The following is a 21,708-nucleotide window of genomic DNA, read 5'->3' on the forward strand; positions in this document are numbered from 1 at the left end:
TAGACACAACACAAGCACACCAAACAAACAGCAATTCACACACATACACCTAAAATCTTACACCTGACCCTACACTAAACTATACACACACCACTATCCACTTACATTAACCCTAACCCTACTATTGCACACTCACCTCACCCACGCCCTAACCCTAACTCACCTCTCCCACCCTAACCCTCACGTCCACACAATCGCACACTTACCTGACCCGCGCCCTAACCCTAACTCAACTAACCGCCCTAACCCACATGTCCACACAATCGCACACATACCTAACCCGCACCCTAACCCTAACTAACCTAACCCACACTCAATCGCACACTTACCTGAACCCGACCTGTAACTTTCCAACACAGTGCTGAAAATACTGAAGCAACAGAAATGTACAACCAAATTCCTTCCCTAGGAAAATATTTGGTTTTCTGTTGCTTTGATATTTTCAGCTTTCGCTGAACAGGGGTTGATATTAGAACATTCGAAGTTTTGAAACTTCAGTGTTCTAATATAGTACCCTACATATATATATATATATATATATATATATATATATATATATATATATATATATACACACACACACACACACACACACACGTATGTATCTCTCTCTGTATATATAAGTATTTATATGTATATCTACACACACACACACACACACACACACACACACACACACACACACACACACACACACACACACACACATACACATATATCTATCTATCTATATATATATATATATATATATATATATATATATATATATATATATATATATTACACATATAAAAATCCAACAGCCAAAGACTAAAAATGTAGCATCAAAACGTAGCTCCAAACACACCCAGACTGTTTTCACTAAAGCTTCCTTACCGGGTAAAATGCTAATGCCACAAACAAGGAATATGTATAACTTCCCAATACTATCAACTGACACACAAAGACACCAGAAGAAAAAAATACTAACATCACACAGTGAAACTCTCTGAAATTTCTAAAGCATAAATATAATCACTAGAACATTAATATGCATATGCCAGAAAAAGTAGACATGCAGCTGAAAATTATGCATTAGCATACAAACCAAAGCTTAAATGAACATTAATAACAATTTGCTACCTAATGCTTTTCATGTTATATCCAGTAAATTGTACTTTAAGCAAAATGTAAACAATACTCCTGAAGACAAAAAAGGCATCTGAATGCACTTTACTGTGCTATGATAATATACAAGACAACACATAGTCAACCTTCCTAGAATATCACCCCCCCACCAAAAAAATGTTTTATACTTACAGTTGGAATTTATACATTCTCATTCAAACCAGGACTTAACTGGACACCAGTAAAAAAAAATCCAAAATCTTTCATTCTTATCCAGTACCTCTTCCGTACAATATCCTGTAGGCTGTGTTTTGGATAGAATATAATCCATAAAAACAAAAGCTGTTTTGAGGCGGACTGTAATGTGCTTAAATAATATGCTGCACTCATGTTTACATGAATATCACTGAAATGGAGACAAATTCATTCCTTATTAAAGATGTGAGGTCCTGTCAACAGAGAAGACACCACAGAAGCATGTAGTGAGGTAAAAACCTCAGGGATGTCACAACTAATGGTACCTCACATATAAGACTTCTTGGAAATATTTCTAATGGAGAATGATGTACCAGAATATTTATAAAAGCAGAAGGAGCATATACCATGAGGTAAATTCCCCAAGAATTTATCAGGGCCAGGCAAACTCTTAGCTAACAGCTGCTTCAGATTATGCCCCCTCTTAAAGTAAAACCTACATATATTAGAAAACATATTATAAAGAACAATGTTAGCACAGACAGCTTGTCCCAGTGAGAATGAATAATGCTTTTCATGGCATTGAAATCACATGAATAATATAACACAAACCACAGACTAAGAGGTCACTTTTCCTTTCTATCCTGATACGTCAAAAAATCATCTTTAGGTCAAACAGAAACAGCATGACGGACATAACTTGTTGCACATTGAAACCCCTGTGAAAAAAAATATGGAGTAGGTCAAAAGCCACAGCCTCAAAGTCATCCTCAAGGCTGCATATCCTTCTCATTTGAATAAACTGAGATTTGGGAATTCCTTTAAACACACGTCCAGGGTGGAAACTGTTGAAATGCAGTAGACTGTTTTTACTAAAGTGTTTTCTGTATCTACTACAGACAAGCATACCATCCAAAGTTCTGATAACATTAACATCTTAAAATCGATGTTAAACAATTGGCAGTTAACAGTAAATCTAATATCAAAATTATTAGAATTCAGATATTCAGTAAATTCATTAAACGTAAATTGTGGGTCCGTCCAGATGTCCGAGGAATCTTCCAGGTAATATCTCCACGTATCTGTCTGATTAAGAAAAACATTCTTATTTTTGTCATACAATAGCACCTGATCAAAATATCCCATGAAAATATCAACATATAAAAGGTGCAAATGCTGCACTCATGGCAGTACCTGTAAGTTGCAAAAAAAAATTAATCATTATAAAAGAAAAGATTGTTAGTTAAAACAAGCTCAGTTGACTGAACTAATATGTCATTAAATTCAAATGAATACAAATCAGCTTAAGAGAGCTAATATCTAATGGCAGCCCAGCCACCATCATGTGGAATGGAAGTATACAGTGAATTGATATCTGAAGTACAGAGTGGCCAGTGCCCTTCTACCTACACAACAGAGAGAAGTTGTAAACACTGAGTGGTATCTTGCAGTTGGGATTTGATCAAAGGAAGCAGAGGTTTAAAGCATTTCTCTAGGAAAACAGAAAGTGGCTCAGTTAACGAAACAGTTCTGCGAACAATAGGTCTGCCAGGGGTCAGTTCATAATTTTTATGTATTGTGGGGTGAAGACAGAGTTGACTGCTGTCAATGTTCAGAAAATATTACCCAGATAACTCAAAGTACTCAAAAAAAATCAGCCACTAATCTGAAGGGTCAGAAGTCAGAGAACAATGAAAAGAAACTTCAGACAACTGTATCATGGCTTCAGTGTAATATAGTACCTTGTCCAAATGACCACTGCTCCACCCTTGTTGGCATTAGTTATAATGACAGAATAATTATTTTGAAACTTAACTAAAATTCTCCCCACTTACTAAAAACATCCCTGGAATGAACATGCAACTGTTTAAGATTCACATCCTCAAACCTGTGAACAGCTGGAACATAAGGTGAAGAAAAATGAGATCTAACAAATCTAAAAGGCACAATATCAGAAGATGACAAGTCCCTTTCTTTACCATGAAAAAAAATAATAAAATGCTAAGCGAATGACAAAACAGATTCACGTCATCTACCAACTGATAGCTAGCAGTAAAATATGTAGGTATAAAATGTAAGTCCTCATTTAACAGAGACATATCAGAATCTAATAGAGAAACATTAGAAATTTTCATTCCTAAATTTTGTTCAGTTTGATATTTATCAGAAGCTAATGGTTCATGTTCATGAAAACTGCATCTATCTCATGTGGCTTAGGCTTTATTTTGTGTTTCCTTCCATAACTTCTAGTACAAGAATGTCCTATTTGTTGAAAAATCAGCTGCTGCAGTATTAGATGGTGGAGGTTTTTATGGAGAGGTAGCCTTTCATCACATGAAACCACCCAGGATTCAACATGTGTCTCTATATAAGAAGACTTTCTTTGAAGCTGAAGTTTCATATTGCTTCAAAATAGATTTGGGATTGGAAATATGACCAAGTTTGCATTTAGTTTTGGAATGCTGGTTATTAGTTCTGGCATTCTGACCTGATTTACCTTGGTCAAACCTAACTGCCTTGTTAGTTGTACCAGATCTACACCATGAATAAACTCTCTTGTTATGATAGTCATTACCGTCCCTTGTATACTTTTTTCCATTGTTTATACTCATTATCTAGTAACTTGAAAGAGTCAGTATGCTTTTGAAAAAAGATTGACATTGGGGATTATATAAAAACTCATCTACCATAATACACTGTTCTGTTAGTTGTTTTTCATAAGTATAAATCTCCCTCTCATAAAACCCCACCAAAGCTTTGATAAACATACTAGAAGCAATATTATGAATTTAGTCTCACATACCTGATAAGACAGAGTCACATTTACTTACCCCCAGTTCAATTAGTATTCATAGACCCCCTAGGAACCAGACCAGCCTGATGCAAATAAGGTTTCAAATACTTAATATTCCAAACTGCAGAGAGAAAATATTTGTAGTAGCAGTAAGCATGGTAAAAGCAGAAGAAATATCAATATCATGAACATGCGTGTCAATTGAGCAGTCCCTGTAACAGCAGGACAACCAGAAGTATTACACACTGCATCAGAAAAAAATGATCCATGTCATCAGTTAATGAAGCAAGGAGCTGCTGCAAAGCCATACTGCAAAGGAATAAATATTCCAACAAACAATCTGAAGATATCCTGTGCTGAATTGCTGTTTGATGTATATATGTGTCTATATATCTATATCGATATATATATATATATATATATATATATATATATATATATTCAGTACTAAATCCCGAAACTGCACAATATGGACACTGAAAATATCGACACCCAGAAGAACGAAACTACAAAATACCTAAAACAGCAAAACAACAAAATAAAACCCCAAAACCAGCAATAACAACATGTATAAACATACCTACTCCGAGATCATACTACACTTGCGAGAAAGACAAACTTAACCTTTACGCACTATACGGTATTATACGGCAATCTCCAGGGTTGCTAGTACTGGGTCTGAGAATACCTTGTATACCTTTTCAGGTATACAAAGTATTCTTAGACCCAATACTGATGGAAACCACAGCAAGTCACATGGCATCAGAATTACTCATTCTAGATATCTAACATGTTGCTTAGGCCTTGTATCCTTCTAGTAAGGTATCTCTGTGGGAATTCCATTTGATGCATTTTCTAGACAGGGGGGATTATACTAAATGGTTGGCCACATGAGGGCTGATTAAAGGAAGATAATGACATCTCTAGATCTTGTTGCAATCCCTTTCTTTATAATCTGCCCAGTACAGAAGGACTTTCTTACAACAGTGGACGCATGTTGGTTGAAAGTTTGGTCACTGTCCACATGAATTCCTAAATCACCGTCAACTGAGTCAAGCCATAGGGGTGTATTGTCAATATAATAGTTCCAGAGGGCAGACAATTTCCCAGTGTATGTTTTGGTATTTAGTTTCACTGTATGATTTTGGCAGCAATGATAGCTATCTAGAAAGCTAGATAGATAGACAGACAGATAGACAGACAGATAGACAGACAGACAGACAGATAGACAGATAAATAAATAGATAGATAGATAGATAGATAGATAGATAGATAGATAGATAGATAGATAGACAGACAGACAGACAGACAGACTAGATAGATAGATAGATAGATAGATAGATAGATAGATAGACAGACAGACAGATAGATAGATAGATAGATCAAAATGTATAATTTCTACATTCTCATACATGTATGCAGATGTATATGAATATATATATATATATATATATATATATATATATATATATATATATATATATATATATTCAGAAACCAATGTTTTTTTTGAAAAGCATAAGGCTTTGAAAAAATGCAGTGTTGTTTTTACTGTGTTACTGTTGTAGAAAATGCAAGTATCTGAAAAGCATGCCACTTATTTCCATAATAGTTGATGCACATACAAGATGGATGACCAGAGCTTGCCACCACACCTTAGGCAGAGTGGGGATGGGAGACAAATCAGCACCTGAATGACCTGCATACTAGTTTTTCAGAATGAATTGTTTAAATCATTTCAGTACAAAGTAGGAATTCTCTGTTTTACAGGTAGTTTGGGTAGTATTAAATGAGAAAAACACAGCTGAACTCTGCAAAGCTGATTAAGAGCAATGTAGTAGTAGACGATCCTTACCACACCCACACCCCCAGCAGAGAGTCTCATGCTTTTTAATGTATCATATCACAGGAGATCATTAGAGTCTGCAGCATTTTCTTGTAGAAAACAAAATTAAGAATTAAAAAAAAAGGAAAATAAAAAATGTCAGTAAACAAAGAGCTCAGTCATTTCTGGTAGCACTTTGCAACTAGTCAACAAGGCTTACTATATTGTTTCTTTAATGAACGCTTCCATTGTATCACATCTGCTAGAAAGCAAAAAGTGTGTTACGCAAAAAATGTATTCCACTGTTATGCACACAGGTATATCATCATCATCATCAGCAGCAGCAGCCCCTTTTTTCCCATTTTTTTCTATATTGATTCAGGGTATCATGTTAACAGTCATCATCTCTCTCGATTCAGTGCCACACTCCTGCCTTCTTCAACACTCATACCTGACTGTCACAAATCTTCTTTCACACAATCCATCCACCTCTTTGCTGGACATCCCTACTTTTTCTTACCTTCTTCCTGTTTGTCTCAAATCTTCCTTACCAGATTGTCTTCTGCTTTTCTTCACCTGTCCAAACCACTGTAATCTGTTCTCTTTGATCTTTACTGCAATTGGAGCTACTTTGGTTTCTGCTCTTATGTTCTCATTTCTTCATCTCTCCCACAGTATGCATCCTACCACCCTTCTCAGGCACTTCATTTCCATCACCTCTAGCTTCTTCAACTGTTCTGCCTTTACTGCCCGGGTTTCTGTACCATACAGTAGTACTGATCACACCACTGTCTTGTATACCTTATGTTTCAGCTTCTTTGGGATTTTTCTGTCATAGACTACACCTCACACTCTATGGCAGTTGGCTGTAGCCCCTCTGATTCTAGCTTTAACCTCTTCATTCAGAATTCCCTCTTCCTCAACCACACCTCCCAGATACTTGAAGTTGTTTACCTGTTCCACTATCTTGAGCAGTGCGAATAACAGAAGACCAGGAACCAAACGGAAAATGCACCCAATAAGCCTGCATACGAACTCTGTTTTATTGTAGTAAAAACACACCAAGATTAAGCGCTTTCGTCTTTCACATAGAAGAGTTCATCACAATAAAGCACACTGGTTCAAGAACCATTTTTGTACCAGTACATGTTACGTAATAGATAAAATTGAGCCAATGGCATTGTCAAAAAAAATCACGTCAAATGGTCAGATGAGCAATATTAAATACATAGGATGTTAATATTCAAGCCAACTTAGCTTTTTACAAAAAAAAAAAAACACTGTTATATATTAAATACCTTCAGCATATGTTTAAAATGCAGGCACAGTAATGCATGTAAAAATGTTAAAATACTTAAAGTTTCATAGATTTTTCTTTCAGGGCAGGAAGTATTGTCAAGGAATCATTTATACCTGTGGAAAATTAGCTGCTAGTGTGAGTTGCCAAACCAGCTCTTTTTTACTTAATAAATTCTTCCAGTCACCCCCCCCCCCCAAAATCTATGTCCACAGTATCCAAAATTCCAAATTTAAAACCTTTAAAATTAGAACAAGTGAGGGAAATGCCTATATAATGCACTTGTATCCTTCTTGTTTTTAGCATCATATACATGCTCATAGATTCTGCTTTTCAACGCCCTCTCTGTTTTCCCAACATAGAATCGGTTGCACGTATCACATAGAGCAAGAGAGCAAGGTACACCACTCTGGTGGTAAAACAATTTCCTTTCTTGAATATCACCTTAGACGCCATCTTATTAGCTGGGTGGGTTTGAGGTGCTTTGAAAATATTAATACATTGGGAGCACCTCCCACAAGGTGTTATACCATAACCACCTTCTATCGGTAAATTCAACTTGTTTTCCATAACATGTTTAATATTCATGCCCACCTTGCTGATAAAAACTGGTATATCTCCCACTGTAGTTAACACATCATTATTTACCCTAAATACACTCCAGTTCTTTTTTAATACGTTTTTCACTTCATATGATATAGGTCTGTGTTGCACTATACATGCATGCTCATAAATCTTCATTTCACTAGAATCTGTGCGGGTTATATTAGTTAATGGGTGGTGTCCTAACAGGGGCTTATATTTTTTTCCCCATCCTTTTTAAACCTCCTCAGTAATTTGTTACACCATCCATTTGTGGTATCCCATTTCCAAAAACAGATATCTTAATGTGAAAAATTCCTGCCTCACATCACACAGTTCTGAAGTCATGCATGCAATTCTTATAGCCTGTCCTTTGACTAAGCTCTTTTTCTGTGAAAGTAGATGGTTGCTCATATAATGAAGGTAAGAATTACAAAAAGTACTCGTACAAAATATGTTAGATTTGAAACCTGTAGGTGTATGGGAAATTGCTTACTGAGTCACTTTCCAGAAGCTGGTAGAGTGCCTCTGATGCCCTATTCTTTGCTATTGCAACTTCTTTCTTAGCCAGCCAGTAGTCCTTCCTAGCCTGTTCAGTCTTTTGTATCCCCCACTTTTTCCTGCACTCCTTCTTTCTTTTGATAACTTCCTGAACTTCTGCATTCCACCACCAGCTTTCCTTATGTATCTTATTTCCATACCTGGCTTGGTCACATATCTTTTCTGTAGTCCTAACACATTTTTTTAGGTGCTGCCATTCTTGTTCAACTCCACCTATTTCCTCCTCTTCTTGGAGTGCTAGAGCTCTGAGTAATTCCTTGAACTGTTGTACTTTCTCTCCAGTCAACTTCCAGGTCTTCAGCTTGGTTTTTGTTGATCTTAGAGCCTTTTCTGACTACTGCTTGCAGCTGATTGTGGAAACTAGTGGTTTATGCTGTGGGATGACTGTTTCACTGGGGATGACTTTGCAATCATGGATTCTGTGCCTTTTCTTTACTAGGAGGAAGTCTACCTGAATTGCATGTTGGCTACTCCTGTATGTGATCTTGTGACTGTCTCTCTTTCTAAACCACATGTTGGCTACTGTCAAGCCATTTGCCAGACAGAAGTCTAGAATGGCTTCTCCTTCTTTATTCCTGTTGCTCCACCCATGTGGACCTAGGCAGTCTACATATCCTGTTCTATGTATCCTGATTTGTGCATTCAAGTCACCCATTATCAACACCAATTCATGTTGTCCAGCTTTATCTAGTAGGTCCTGCCACTGCTGTCTGAATGCACTCTTTTCCTTACGATCACAACCCTGCTGTGGGTCATAGGCTGAGATTATGAATACTGCCCTATTATTACACTAGAGTCTGATTGCCATGAGTCTGTCATTAATTCTGATGATATCCCTCACTGCCTTCTGAAGCCTCTCTCTCACCGCAATTCCTACACCATTTCTAGCCTGTCCCCCTCCAGAGTAGTAAAGTCTGGATCCCAAGCCAAATGGCTTTGCTGCACTGCCCTTCCATCTCATCTCTTGGATACATAGGATATCAGGCCTCCTCTGTGTCATCATGTCATCCGCATAGGTTCATAGGTTCACAGGTTCATAGGTAGGTACTAGGCTATCGGCCCTAGGGCCTATACAAGCCTAGCCAAAAAGGTACCCTGACTTTCGCCACCCAAGAAAATTATTTTCTTGTGTCCCGATCCAACTACCAAACTCCTTGGAATAACAATTGACAACAATCTTAACTTTGACACTCATATTAACAACACAATAAAAACTGTAAATAAAAAACTGGGCTCCCTCTATAGGATCAAACCATTCCTTACTCCAGCAGCCAGAATAATAATTGCCCATACCCATCTAATGTCTACACTCCTCTATGCCTCATCAATATATACTAAGCTGTCTAAAAATAACCTCAGCAAACTTAAAAAACTCCTACAGCAACATTGCAAGATTTGCCACTGGCAATCCATTTAGAACCCACCACTGTTATAATCTAAAGCAGCTAGGATGGCTTGAGTTACAAAATCAACTAAAATTTCGCCAACTTACCATTGCCCACAAGACCCTTTACCAACCTACTAATACTCCAATACTTTCAATCCTCATTACCTCCTATAAAAATCTTAACACCTTATGCTCTTCAAAGAAACTACTTGTTACAAGATGTAAATCCAACAACCTGGCTGAAGACTCTCTGTTCTCCAATACTGTTGGGCACAACTGGAACCTACTCCCCAGTGAACTTGTATCACTATCCTCAATATCACTTTTCAAATCTAAACTGAAATTGTATCTTAGAACACACTGGCTATGCCCCTGTATTAACTCAGACTAACTTCCTCCTTTCATTACTAGCTACTGCTTACACTCTACCTCTGTCTACTATATCCACTTTCCTGAATAACAAAGAGAAGCTTATTCTTGTAGATACTACCTTTGTTTGTAGTGATTTCTTTCTTATTATTTGTTATATGTATGTGAGTGGTTTATGATTTACTTGTGGAATTACTTGTTATTATTTGCTAAATTGTATTTACCTGCAAATTTCTTTGAATTGTGATCTTGGAGCTTATCTCCCCGGGCCTCTACTGAAAATGGACATGTATCCAGTTAGACTAGCCCGGTCAGCGAATGTAAAATAAAATAATAAATAAATAAAAATATAAGCCAAAACCCTGTTAAACCTGTCAGAAGTAGTTATATCTGTATAGTTTGTCTTTTCTCCTTTTTTTCCCCATGTTTGAGAGATGTGCCTCAGCAATACTTACCATGTTTGCACAGCAGCACCACCCATGTATCAGACATGACCCAGATATCCAAAAATAGAAACCGGATGCTTTTAATTAATATTACTGGACAATGCTGTGCATTGGGCAAACCTCTTAAGTGGCATCGTGCTAAGCTCATACCATGAAGTTAACAATGAATACTTAAATAGATTGCTCATGTAACTACTCCATCTGTGACGTGTTGAGTGTTGGAGTGGAGTGCAGATGGTCCTGAGTTCTACTCCAGGATATGCAAACTTTTTTTATCCTGTTGTGACATTGTAGCTTATCCAAATAAAACTGTACTGTAAGGAAATAACCATGGAATGTATTGGTAAATTGTTTTTGCTGATATATTTGAAAAAGGTGCACATCATTTGGCATCTAGCAAACATAGATTTGTGTGATGGTAAGCAGTGCATATCTTTTTTAAATGTATCAAAATCAAGACAGTGCATACTCTCAGTAAGTGCAGTTGGCAGGAAAACATGGTATTTAAAGAGGAATTCACAGGAATTGCACTTTATACATTGAGCTCTAATTTGTGCAGCAATGTCTGGCATTGGTGAGGGTGTGCGATTTACAGCACAGTGCTGAGGTGTCCGGGAGTTCAAGGTTTTTATTGGGATCCTAGTTAGGGATCATGGACCACACCTGCTGCAGGAAGACTATACTGACTCCCAATACAAATCAGAAGCCTGCGATAGTTTGCCAAGTGCGCTTACCAGTATGACTGGTATCCCCCACACTGGTGAACAATGTCATCACCACTATGAAGACCTCTATAGGAGAAAGAGGGTTACCCCTGATCAGTGAATCAGGGATTGCCTGGCGAGGAACACCTGTGATGTGTAAGTATGATTTACATGTATTACCTGCAAATACTCAAGCTGGCTTTGGTAAACACTATTGTTCATAATGCTTTTTCTTTTCTCTTTTTCCACAGCTGCAGAAGAGAGGAACTTGAATGTGAGGTCCCATGGTAGGTGATTAGCGAGGATGAGAGAAGCATGTGGTAAGTAAGAATAATTATATAAAGCACTGTCTTAACAGTTATAGCTGGATTAGTTGCTATATCATACATTTTTAGTAATTTGGAAATGCATATCTAAACAGTAAAAGTGTGTATGCATGCATTACACTGTGGCATAGCTTTCAATACTACTTCTTTCTGCTGAAAATCCCGATTTAAGAATCACTGCTTTGCTCTGGTTATTGTTGATTTCATGGCTGTCTGGCAAGTAATTTATACTGAAGTCAATAAATAATGAGTGTTGCAATGTTATGTTAACACAATCCTATGCAACTATCCATGTGTGTAATAGCAATATTTGAAATATGTTCCTAATTATGGGTTCTTGTACACCCAGTATTTTATGATATTTTATGATATGTCAAAATACCCACTATAAAAGGTGAAGCGGTATAGTCTGCAACACAAAGCAACAGCTGCACATTCTCAGATAACAGTGACCATGAGTCTATAAAGTGTGAAAGGAAAGAGTGTTTGCATTACATTGTATTCCAATGGAGAAGTACAGCATTAACAGTAATCATTGCTTGTGGGTTCTAGTACCACACTTTGCAAATTAAAAAATAGTCTTATTACAATACTGTGTTAGCTTTTCATCAATAAAAGATACAGTACTGTTACGTTATAATCATTATAACATTTGAAGTGCAGACCTACAGACCTGTGGCTTGAAAGGCCTGCTGCAAGTGTAATCACTATACATGTAGTCCAAGTAATAAAGAACATTCTCAGCAGTTGTCATTGTTTAAAATAAAAAAAAACAAATGTAACTAATGCCATTGGTATTCGATTAAATGGTGATCTGCCTAATAGACCTTGTGATGGCAATATAGGTGAACTCCCTTTTCCTTTACCAGTCAGGGTAGACAGAGGAGGGAGACAAACAAGATCAATGAGCAAAGGGCGCCAGAAGCGCAAGTTTTCGGGGAGTACAATTCAAATCAAACCCTGAAAAAGATGTGGAGGAAGGCAGTGAGTCATTAATTTTGAATATCTCTTCACAAGAATTAACCCCTAAGGAAAGGGATGTGTTAATTAAGGGTTTAAGTTTCATTCCCACATGTAGAAGTAGAATGTCTGATACTATCTGTGATTTGAAAATCTTCTGTAGAAATATTATGTTGCACTTACAATATGGTAACCTCAAGAAGGAGGATACTCACATTGATAATAGTTCCTGTGGACCATACCTCAAGAAATTAAGTAGTTTTATTCCTCCTAACCATCCACAGGGAATTTAAGTATAATTTAACTTATAAAGAGAGAATGGCATTGAAGGATTTACAAAATAATACCTCTATTGCTATAAGGCCAGCAGACAAGGGTGGTCCCATTGTTATTATGGATAGAGAACATTATATACAGTCTATGGAGAGAATGCTACATGATGATAAACATTATAACAGGATCACTACTACTAATGTTCAGGAGACCATTTCAGTAGTTCAGAATATGTTAGATTATATATATATATATATATATATATACTGGGAACCTTATCACAGAGCAGACATATAACTATCTTATAGTACCCAATCCACTGATACCTCTGTTACAAGGGTTACCTAAGGTACATAAACATCTGTATGATCCACCGATGAGACCTATTGTGGCAGGTGGAGGTTGGATCACAGAGCTTCTTTCAATTTATGTTGAGAAGTATTTGAGACCAGTTATTAATTTAAATAAAGTAGTATTGAGAGACTCTAAGCAGTTTTTAGTTGATTTATATGAAAGTGTGAAAGGTATCCATGATCTTGAGAATGTAATGTTTGTAACATCTGTTGTACAATCATTATTTACAATGATCCCTAATGATTTAGGGATACAGTATGTACATGAATACCTCCAAGAGAATAGTGGGATCTCCTTAGTACAGATTGATCTTGTGTGTTATTTCTTAAAGATCATACTAGAAAACAATCTTTTTACCTTCAATGATAAATTGTACATTCAGAAAGATGGCGTAGCTATGGGTACGTCATGTGCCAATAGCTATGCCAATATGTTTCTAGTACAATGGGAAAATACCATCTTGTTTAATACAGAAGAATTTCAGAAAAATGTGCTATTTTATCAACGTTTTATCGATGATTTGTTTCTCCTATGGAGGGGGAGTTATATAGAGTTGTGTAAGTTCCATCAATTGATGAATAGTCTTACCAATTGTTTGAAATTCACTGTTAACTAGTCTTATACACGAATAGAGTTTCTAGATCTTTATGTAGAGAAGTTGCATGATTCCCTAATTAACACTGGAGTTTTTCGTAAAACATGTTATAGGAATGCGCTTTTATTTAGATCGAGCATGCATTTCAGAACTTAATAAAAGACCAAGGCATGCGAGCATCTAGGTTGAATCCCACATCAGATGGTTTTGAGAATGAGATCAAGGATCTAGAGGGTAGATTAATGGAGAGAGGGTATAGACCTGATGAGATTAATAAGAATTGGTTAGAATTGAGTAGGTTAAGAGAAAGCTCTGCAGCACCATATTTTGGGCCAAAATGTGAGTCTCTGAGGAGTGTTCCATCAGATTTCATTAGAAATAATGGTCCTGTTAGGATACCCCTTTATTACACTGGGGATAATAAACAACTTGTCAAAGTGTTTTCTGAGAACTGGCCCATCCTACAGGTTGACTCAGAGATTAGTGAAGTTGTAGGTAATAGACCTATTTTTACCTATAAAAATAGAAAGAATTTGAAGAGACTACTCTGCTATGAAAGGAGTAATAATAATATGGATAATAATGTAGGGATTACCCTACCATGTGGTAGTTGTAGTTTCTGTTCAGTGATTAATGTCTCTAGTATTTTTACCACCCAGACCTACATAGAGAATTTGTGTTTCATGCCAATGCCCATTGTAGAACTAATAATGTGGTATACTTAGCGGAATGTGTCACCTGCAGCTCATTCTAAGTAGGAAAAACCAATAGGGTTCTTCGTGATATAATTAGAGAGCATGTATATCATATTAGGAAGAGATCTGAACACAATGCTCTCCTGAAGCACATCATGCAGGCTGGTGACACACATTCTTTTGTATTTAGGGTTATTGAGAATATTATACCCACTATTAGAGGTGGCGATGTTAGTAATCATACAGAGTATAGAGAGACTAATTAGATTATTATATTAAGAGCAAATAGGGGTAGTGGGTTAAATGAGAGGGTTTCCATAAAACCCCTATTAAAGAAAAGAAGAATTAAGAAGTAATAATGTATGCTTGATGCACATTTAAAGCATATATATGCTATTTTATTAGTTTCATTTTACAAGTGATGTGCTTTCATGTAACATTTTTTCATGGTATTATGTCTTTTGTGTGTTGCACACTGTGTTTTTAAGAACTTGTTTATTTTTAATTGAATTGATATTCTGATTGGATGTTGTATATTTAAAATTTTTATAAATGGAGTGCGTTTGTTTGTCCATGTGAAGGTCTGATGAAGCTTAAATGTGAAAGCGCTTACCACTCTCAGTGTGTAATAATAAATTTATAATTTTATTCAAAGGATTCATAGACTTTCTGCTTCATGGTCGCTCGGTTTTGACTATATATTTTATGTTATTTTTGCTTATAACTGTTTTGTCTAATGGAGCATTCATCATGTGGATTACGGCATATTTCATTTTTAGATTGTTTAAAATAAACTGTAACAGAATACAATAAAGTCATTTTTGAAAGCTTGATGTATAATGTCTGAAGTTTCTAATGTTATCCATTTTTTCTCTCACCTTACCCCATATCTTCTTTTTCTGCTATTTCCGGATGACTTATTTCTATTTTTATTTCTTTATTATTATTATTATTATTATTTTTCAGATTTAATCATATTTCTCCTTATTATATCATTTTTTATTACTTCTTATGTTTTGTTTATTATGTATAATTGTATCTTGTTTGGTTGTTAAATACTTTCCCATTTTTGTTATTTATCATTCTGTTCATTTTAATATTATTTAACACTCTTTAAACCATTTGATTTTTGTTTAATTTTTAAACGAATCTTTGATTAAATTTGTCTCATGTTTTATTTCATTTTTTATTTTGTTTTTTTCTTTATATTATTACTACAGCACAGCAGGGTGGGCTGGTTCCTGATGATCTGCATATGCTTGCTCCACTGGCTGCAGCACCAAGGCCCAGGACTTCTGGGCTGCCATCTGATGGCAGCCCCCCTGCTGGCCCTGCCTTACCTAGACCCTCAGGTAGTTTTGCCCCAGGGGCCAGGCCTGTGATCTCCTCTGGGAGCAGATGCAGAGGAGGTGCATATATCACCCTTGTGGAGCTGCCAGATGTGGTGCATAGAATTGTGCACCAGACCGTGGGCACACACCTATGCCAGATGGAGAACATGCTTTCCATCCTTGTACGGCAGACTGGCAATAGGTGCAGATGTCAGTCACTACAGCCAGCAGCACAGTGATGGAACAGTGCTGACAATCCAGTGGGTGAGGACATGAGTCACACAGTTACCGTGATGATGCTCCTGGGACCTTGATTTCCCCACCTCCACCCCAACCAAAGTGTTCACCCCCTTATTTGTGTTCTTTACTGACCCTGCCCTTGTCTTGTATGTCTTGTCTGTCTGCAAATGCTTCCTCACCTCCCCAAATGGGGAAGATAGAAAAGTGGTTAAATGGGGAGCAAGCAGGGGGGAAAGCAAAGTAAAATTAAGGTAGGAATGTGCAGGAAAGGTGTAGGTAAGAATCATAGCTATCCATTTCTTCAACAGTAACAACTGGGCACATGTACACATTTTGAACTGTCAACTCCAGAGAGTGGGGTGACAACAACATAATTACATTGTGAAGCCAGTTGGACCAAATTTGGTGTGCCAAGTAGACTTATCTGCAAAATGGAGAGCTATGCATGGGACGATAATTTTTTTAGTGGGGACAGATGCCCCCTCTTTCTTTAAAGAATAGAATGGAATGCTGGGGAAGGGGCATAGGCAAGTCTGTGGCAGGCATGTTGGGAAGGTGAAGAAGCATTTGCAGACAGACAACACATATAAGACAAGGACAGGGTCGATGAAGGACCTAAGAGGGGGTGAACACCTTGGTTGGGGTGGGGGTTTGAGAATTGCAAGCCTATGGACATCATGTCTGGTGACAGTGAGAATTGAGTCCCTTCCCACTGGACTGTCATCACTGTCACCTCCCTGTGCTGATGGCTAATATGTCTGACATCTGTGTCTTTACTCAGAGTAGGAATGCATCAATAGTGTGACACAAAGCACTACACACCAAACCTGGCAATTCAGCTCAAGTGACAAAATCACCCCCCCACCTCTGCTCTCAGAGTGAACCACAGGCCTATCCACTAGAGAAGAACTCCCTGAGGATCTCAGTAGGGCAGGGGTAGCAAGGTTGATGCCACCATGCTGCAGCCCAAGTGTTGGGTCTTGGTGTGTAGCCAGTGGAGGGACTGTAGGCATTCCACAGGAAACTGTCCTACCCTGCCATGTGGAAGTAATAACAAAAGAAATTAAAACTCAGTAATGAAATAAACATAGCACAAAATAATGTACAAAATTACATTTACATAAAAAACAAACCATACATAATAAAACATAATTATTATAACTGAAACTATGATTATATATATATAATATAATGATAATTAAAAAAAAGAAGAGAAGGGGTGGGTTGAGAGGAAAAAAAGAACATTAGTAACTGCACAGATAATATACAAAGCTTACTAGAAATCATCATCTTCTTATGGCTGTTTCCATTAGGGGTCGCCGCCACAGCGGATCATCTGTTTCCATTTCTTCCTGTCCTCTGCATCATGTTCTTTCACACCAACCGCCTGCATGTCCTCTCTCACCACATCCATAAACCTCATCTTAGGCTTCCTCTTTTCCTCTTACCTAGCAGCTCCATCCTTAGCATCCTTTTCCCAATATACTCAGCATCCCTCCTCAGCACATGTCCAAACCAATGCAATCTCGCCTCTCTTGCTTTGTCTCCAAACTGTCCTACCTGAGCTGACCCTCTAATATACTGATTCCTAATCCTGTCCATCCTAGTCACACCCAGTGCAAATCTTAACATCTTTAACTCTGCCGCATCCAGCTCTGACTCCTGCCTTTTCGACAATGCTACCGGCTCCAACCCATATAACATAGCTGGTCTCACTACCCTCTTGTAGACCTTCCCTTTCACTCTTATTGGTACCCATCTGTCACAAATCACTCCAGACACTCTTCTCCACCCATTCCACCCTGCCTGTACTCTCTTCTTCACCTCTCTTCCACACTCACCATTACTCTGAACTGTTGATCCCAAGTACTTAAACTCATCCACCTTTACCAACTCTACTCCCTGCATCTTCACCACACCTCTACCCTCCCTCTCATTTACACACATATATTCTGTTTTAGCCCTGCTGACCATCATTCCTCTCCTCTCTAAAGCATATCTCCACCTCTCCAGGATCTCCTCAACCTGGTCCCTACTCTCACTACATATCACAATGTCATCTGCAAACATCATATTCCACGGGGCCTCCTGTCTAATCTCATCTGTCAACCTGTCCATCACCACTGCAAATAAGAAAGGGCTCAGAGCTGATCCTTGATGCAATCCCACCTCCACTTTAAATGTATTTGTCACTCCCACCGCAGTCCTCACCAATGTCACACTACCCTTGTACATATCCTGTACCACTCTTACATTCTTCTCTGCCACTCCCGACTTCCTCATACAATACCACAACTCCTCTCTAGGCACCCTGTCATATGCTTTCTCAAAGTCCACAAAGACACAATGCAACTCCTTCTGACTGTCTCTGTATTTCTCCAACAACACTCTCAGAGCAAATATTGCATCTGTAGTGCTCTTTCCTGGCATGAAACCATACTGCTGATCACTAATCATCACCTCCCTTCTTAACCTAACTTCCACTACTCTTTCCCATAACTTCAAGCTGTGACTGATCAATTTTATCCCTCTGTAGTTACTGCAGCTCTGCACATCACCCTTATTCTTAAAGATAGGAATAAAAACACTTTTTCTCCACTCCTCAGGCATCCTCTGACTTTTCAAAATTTCATTAAACAATCTGGTTAAAAATTCCACTGCCATTTCTCCTAAGCACCTCCATGCTTCCACTGGTATGTCATCTGGGCCAACGGCCTTTCCATTCTTCATCCTCTTCATAGCTGTCCTTACTTCCTCCTTGCTAATCTGCTTCACTTCCTGATTCACTATCCCCACATCATCCAACCTTCTCTCTCTCTCATTCTCTTCATTCATCAGCCCTTCAAAGTACTCTTTCCATCTACTCAACACACTCTCCTCACTTGTAAGTACATTTCCCTCACTGTCCTTTATCACCCTTACTTACTGCACATCTTTCCCACAGCTCTGTCCCTCTGTCTAGCCAATTGGTACTGGTCCTTTTCTCCCTCTTTAGTGTCCAATCTCTCATACAACTCTCTATATGCCTTATCCTTAGCCTTCGCCACCTCTCTCTTTGCCATGCGCCTCATCTCCTTATACTCATGTCTACTTTCTTCATCTCTTTGACAATCCCACTTCTTCTTCGCCAGCCTCTTCCTCTGTATACTCTCCTGTACTTCCTCATTCCACCACCATGTCTCCTTGTCCTCCTTCCTCTGTCCAGATGTCGCACCAAGAACCTTCCTAGCAGTCTCCCTTACTAGCTCTGCTGTAGTTACCCAGCTATTTGGTAACTCTTCATTGCCTCCCAGTGCCTGTCTTAACTCTTCCCTGAACTCCACCTCACAATCACCCTTTTTTAACTTCTACCATTTAATCCTTGGCACTGCTTTCACACTCCTCCTCTGCTTCTTGATCACCATCATCATCCTGCAGACCACCATTCTATGCTGCTTAACTACACTTTCCCCAGTCACCCCTTTACAGTCTCCAATCTCCTTCAGACTGGCCCTCCTACATAGGATATAATCCACCTGTGTGCATCTTCCTCCACTTTTGTATGTCACCCTATGCTCTTCCCTCTTCTTAAAATATGTATTCACCACAGCCAGGTTCATCCTTTTCGCAAAATCCACAATCATCTGACCTTCTGCATTCCTCCCCTTAACACCATACCTACCCATCACTTCCTCATCCCCTCTGTTCACTTTACCAACATGCCCATTGAAGTTCACTCCAATCACTAGTCTCTCACCCTTGGGTACACTCACCACCACTTCATCCAACTCACTCCAAATTTTTTTTTCTCATCCATCGCACACCCAACTTGTGGAGCATATGCACTAACAACATTCATCATTACACCATCAATTTCAAGCTTCATAAACATCACTCTATCAGACACTCTCTTCACCTCCAAAACACTCTTGGCATACTGTTTCATTAGGATAACCCCTACCCCATTTCTTCTGCCATCCACACCATGATAGAACAATTTGAACCCGCCTCCTATACACTTGGCCTTACTTCCCTTCCATCTGGTCTCTTGCACACACAATATATCAACCTTCCTTCTCTCCATCATATCAGCTAGCATTCTACAAATAATGTACTATATTCAGTTACATTTTACCTACAACAATAACAAGTGCTAATAAATACCTTTATTATGTTGAATACTACCCTGTTGTGAACACAGACACACTATACTACAGATCAGATTACATCCAGCAGTCATTCATGGTTGCATATATTGAACATATGCATGTTGCATGTACAATGTTTACATTTGACAGTGGGCCATCTGAGGCACAGGTATAAAGGTCTGCACTCCCACTGCTATCATTATGAATGTGTAACACTACTGAATTTTTTTGATGACAAGTTAAAACATTATTTTTAAGAGCTGCCCTTACATTTGGGGAGTGTGTTATTCAAACTCACAAGCAGTGACTAATGTAATACTATAATTTCCATTTGGAATACAGCATAATGCCAGCAATCTTTCCTTTTACACTTTTATATATGCAGGTTCACTGTTATAATGATAATCTGCAGCATGCTCTTGGTGACCCTGGTGTATAGGTAATAATTCACATTGCAATATTGATGTCAACTTAAACCTATACTGTATAGTTTGGAAGTATGGCTTCCTAAATTACAACCCCTGTCTACTCTGTAATTCTGGAGTGTTGTTTTACTAAACATACTAATGCATGCATAATTTTGAATTAAAATGGACAAATGCACACTCAAAGTGATGCAACTGTTTAGCACAATAAGCTATATTTACTCCTATCGCTATAATAACAGTAGTGTTTGGAAGCATACATACCACTTGCATCTCTCATCCTTCTCAAACTTCCCTCACAGGCTCGCGCATTTAGTGTTTGCTCCACATTAACTGGGGGGGGGGGAAATAAAACATATTAAGATCAACAATCATAAACAGATGCAGCTGTTTCATCATTCAAGTAGTGCCTGCAAGGGAAACTTACACATATGTGGAGTGTCGCCAGTCCTGCATTCATCGATCCGATGATCAAGGGTATCCCACTTCCTCATCTTGAGGTCTCAATAGTTATTTCTACACTGTTCGCCAGTGTAGAGGATACCAGTAACACTGGACAAATCCCAGGCCAAGTTATTCCATGCATCCAGTTTGTAATCTAATCCATAATAGTGCTTTGGCAATAGCCGGGGACCATATTCATTCACTAGGAGTCCAACAAACACTTTGGACTTCTGTGCACCCCACCTTTAAGAAACAAATCTCAGAACTTCACCTTGAATGCCAGCCATGTCTAATGCAGATGAACACCAGTCTATAATGACTTTTCCCACCAATTACAGTTATAACAGATAGTGAGAATGCAGAATGTTGGAATCTGCAACATTTAAAAATGGTGCACACTGCTTAGCATCATGCAAATGCAGGCAACATGTTTGCACAAAGCTAAATAAGCACAATATGTAAAATAATAAAGATATTAATAAAAAACTGGACAACTGACATAATATGACTGATTCATCAGGACAATAATTATAAAATAGGAAATACTAGGTCAACTACTATAATTCATCATGTGAAGTGGGATACTATTAAAAAAAAGGAAAGGATTCTGCGGTATGAGAACCCTGGATCTTAGCTACAGTAGTCCTACACTCACAGTAGTTCCCACAACA

Source organism: Protopterus annectens, chromosome 14.part0, assembly GCF_019279795.1.
Source record: "Protopterus annectens isolate FY-2018-M chromosome 14.part0, PAN1.0, whole genome shotgun sequence".
In the NCBI taxonomy this organism is placed as follows: Eukaryota; Metazoa; Chordata; order Ceratodontiformes; family Protopteridae; genus Protopterus; species Protopterus annectens.